The sequence below is a fragment of the Triticum dicoccoides genome, chromosome 3B, assembly GCF_002162155.2.
Source record: "Triticum dicoccoides isolate Atlit2015 ecotype Zavitan chromosome 3B, WEW_v2.0, whole genome shotgun sequence".
NCBI classification, from domain to species: Eukaryota; Viridiplantae; Streptophyta; class Magnoliopsida; order Poales; family Poaceae; genus Triticum; species Triticum dicoccoides.
The window spans coordinates 666,620,754-666,624,590 of NC_041385.1; positions in this window are offsets into that span (position 1 = coordinate 666,620,754).

Here is a 3,837-nt window from a genome sequence, read left to right on the forward strand (position 1 = left end):
ACCTCCTGTTGGGTATACGGCACGTTAAGCGATTCATTCATTGCCTAGGTGACCTTCCGAGGCACAGTGTCTAGAACTTGATTCATGTTTTGGACCCCTTCCGATGTGTACAAATCCTCATAGAAAGCTGTGGCCAGAGACTCCATCTCACTTTTATCAGTAGTCATTTGCCCGTCCGGTCTCTATAGGGATTTGATCTGATTTTTCCTTCTTCTTCTACTAGCTCTAAGATGGAAAAAATACGTGCTTTTGTCTCCGTGTGACAGCCACTGCAATCTTGCCCTTTGTCTCCATAGCATTTCTTCTCTGTGGTACAGCTCCGTGAGGCGATCGACAATTTTAATCTCCAAATGATTGGGACCAGATCTACCTTGGGAATCGCGTAGCTCCTGTAGCTGTCTCCTTAAACAAGAGATCTCCTGCTGAATATTGCCAAAATGAGTGCGATCCCACCTTGATAGATCCCCTGCCAGTCCATGCAGTTTGTCCTTTAGTTCTTCAACCGAGGCAGCTCCCGTCGCTGTCCATGCAGACTCGACCACCCCCGGCAGCGCTGAGTCCCTCTCCCAGCATGTTTCGTATTTAAAAGGCCTGGGCCCATTGCTGCATGCATGCACATCGCTGTAGCGTACGTAAACTGGTACGTGATCATAGGTAGCTGCTGTTTTGTGCTCCAACACAGCTCCCGGATAAGCGATTGACCAGGCAGGATTAGCAACGCCTCTGTCTAGCCTGACTCTAGTGAAAGTTCCTCCGGTGACCTTCTTCTCGAAAGTCCAATTGCTCCCGCTATATCCTGTGTCTGAGAGGCCACACGTATCCAAAGCGTCTCGGGACAGATCCATCTGTGCCTGACTCCTCCTGCCGACGCCGTCGTGCTCGTGCGCATGCAGGACCTCATTGAAATGCCCCACGACTAGCCAAGGCAAATCACTTGTTCCGACAATACCCCTCAACATATCCCAGTTTTGTATCGTGCATTGACTTGTGCCTCCCCGTACACAAAAGTAACTCTTGTCCTGTGATCAACCATTGCATCAACAATTGCATCAATGTGGTAATCAGAGTAACCAACAACTTCAAGCTTTATTTCATCATTCCAAAAAATACAAAGTCCTCCACTCCTTCCACGACTACTAACAGCAAAACTTTTATTGAAACCTAAAGTGCATGCTAGATTCTCTACTTGAGAGCCCTCTAATTGAGTTTCGACGATGCATGCGATAGAGGGGGCATGTTGCCTCGTGAGATCACGAAGCTCGCGAACTGTCACGGGTTTGCCAGCCCCGCACAGTTCCAGCATAGAAGACTCATTGCGCTCGGCGCGACTCCTCAAGGGAGCCCACCAAACGCGCATCAGAAGGGTTGTTGTTGCTTGTTGCACTCAGGTTTCCTTTTTCAAACATCATCATAGTGGCTTTCGTCCTCTTTGATTCTTGCTTAGAGGTTGGGCTAGGGGGTACCACCGCTGGGGGTAAATCCAGAGGAGCTTGACCCGGGCTATTTTTTGCAGCATGTTCTGGCAAAACTGGCGCCCCCAAACTAACTTGTGCTGCTCCACGCTTTCTATTGCCTTGAGCCCCCACCATATCTACATCATCGTCAAGAATGGGATCATCACGTCCCATATATTCTGTGCTTTCATGCTGGTCTGTGCCCCTTTGATTTGCACCACGGCCTGCTCCACGGCCGGCTCTGCCTCTACCTCTCCCACCCCCTGATGCACTGTCGGCTCCAGGTCCTCGCCCTGGCCCCTTAAACCAATCAGCTCGAAGATTTTTGAAAACTAATGCAGACGGAGGGTGAATTCCGTTGCCACATTCTTTATACAAGTGACCTACCATACCACAAACGACGCACCAATCGGGTAGTCGCTCGTATTTGACCCTGAAGATCTCCCTCTTCTTCTTTAGCACCAAAGACACAACGTTCCTGAGAGGTTTTGTGACATCCACTTTGACACGCACCCTGAAAAAATTGCCCTCGAAATCTTGGGATTTGGGTTCAGCATAGATGAAGTCTCTGACTGTGCCAGCAAGGGATTTGATCAGACCAAAGAACAGCTCCGGGAGGGCGTGGATCTGAATCCACATCTCAATTTTGTTCAAGCTAATCGATGACGGTCTGGTGATTCCATCATATGGCTCGATGACGACCGCCTTGCCTTTGAAGGTCCATGGCCCGTCTTCCATTACTCGCTCCCAATCGCCGAGGCAAGAGAACTGGAGGGTGTAAAGGTTATCCTCCAAAGGAGGAAATTTAACTTCCTGAGCAAGATCCCATGCAACTCTCATATTGCGGAAGAACCAATACTGACTATATGATCTATCAATGTGTACACGGGCAATTGCCATCCAACGAGCAGCTTCCTCCGGTATATCACCGTCCTCCACAACTATGTCCACCAAGTCGTCCTCCTTCAACCCAAGCTCCTTCATCATTGCTTCCATGTCGCTCATCGCCGCTCCAGAGGCGGACGTCGAGCCCTCCATCGTATCTCTTGCCCGAGAAACTGCGGATTCCGCGGGCGGGATGTTCCCAAGACCGACCTCTAATCTGCCACAGCGCCAGCCACCCGTGGGCGTCGGCGATCGGTGGTAGGGAAGCGGTGGGGATCGTGATCTCCACATCGGGCGCACGCCGCCGGGAGGAAGAGGAAACCCTAACTAGAGGGGAAACTTCTGGCTGGTCATAGATTTGAAATGTAGTGAACGCATTATTTGGGTGAGGTGACACTGGGCCCATGAACGCACGATGTTGGCACAGCCCAGCCCATACATGCCGTCCCTCCCGACCACTCCCACGCGAGAAGCACTGGCGCCAACAGAAACTGAAAGCAGCCGGCAAGAACGACAGAGAGAGACACATCGGACGCCACGTCGTCGAGGGCGGCCGGCACCGAACCAGCCGCGTATAGACAAGTCAGCACCACGCTGGCGCCTGCCGATCCACTTGTCACCCGCTGGCGCGCTGGCAGGTCGCGGTTAGTGGAGGCTCCAATGACAAGCAGGATTATGATCGTGATTTTTAAAAGTTTAACTAATCGCTAATGATGGGCGTAAGTGCGGTCTGGCAAATCCCTTCCTACTTTTCGAGTTTCCGGAGCAAGCTACCCCTCTTGGCACATCGTGGCCCTACGGAACTCGTTTCAGACAGGCAGCACTGTCGGCATGTTGTGGTTTTGTATCTATCCCGTGTACTTGTGGACATAAACTAGATGCACTGAAGCATAGTGGTTTGCATCAAATTAAACCCTGAGAATGTTTGAGAACTTGTGCTTTTCGCTTGAGACAGCGACACTGTAGCACTCTCGCCACACTAACCACCCTGCACTACTACGCAAGGTGCCCTACTTGGTTTACATGAAAACCATGGGCCATGCCCATGCATGGCCGATGCTCCCATACGCATAGTAACGATATTGGCTTGAAAGGAGGTAATAGTGAGGTAAATACTAGCTCTGCGTGTGATTTGAGGTGTGGCCTCTGAAGGTGTTACAGTGGTCTGACCGATGCTCCAATACGCACAGTAAGAAAGCATTTTCAGTGTTCTAGTCAACAGCTTCCCTGGATTTTGCCGCCCGTTCGGAATCACCACCGAGCGAAGTGCATCTTTCTTATCTCCCTTAGTGACTCGGCTGCTCCACATTCCACGAAACATCTCCATCATCGATCGATCGCCTGCAGCATACACAAGGCCCACTACTGCGATGGCGACACGAAATATTTTGAAAGAAAATGCCATGCACATTGCCCCCTTCAGCTGCTATATAAGCGGCTCCTCGCCGCGCCACAAGAGAACTCTCCCGCTTGTCGAAAAAAACACGCACGCATACAC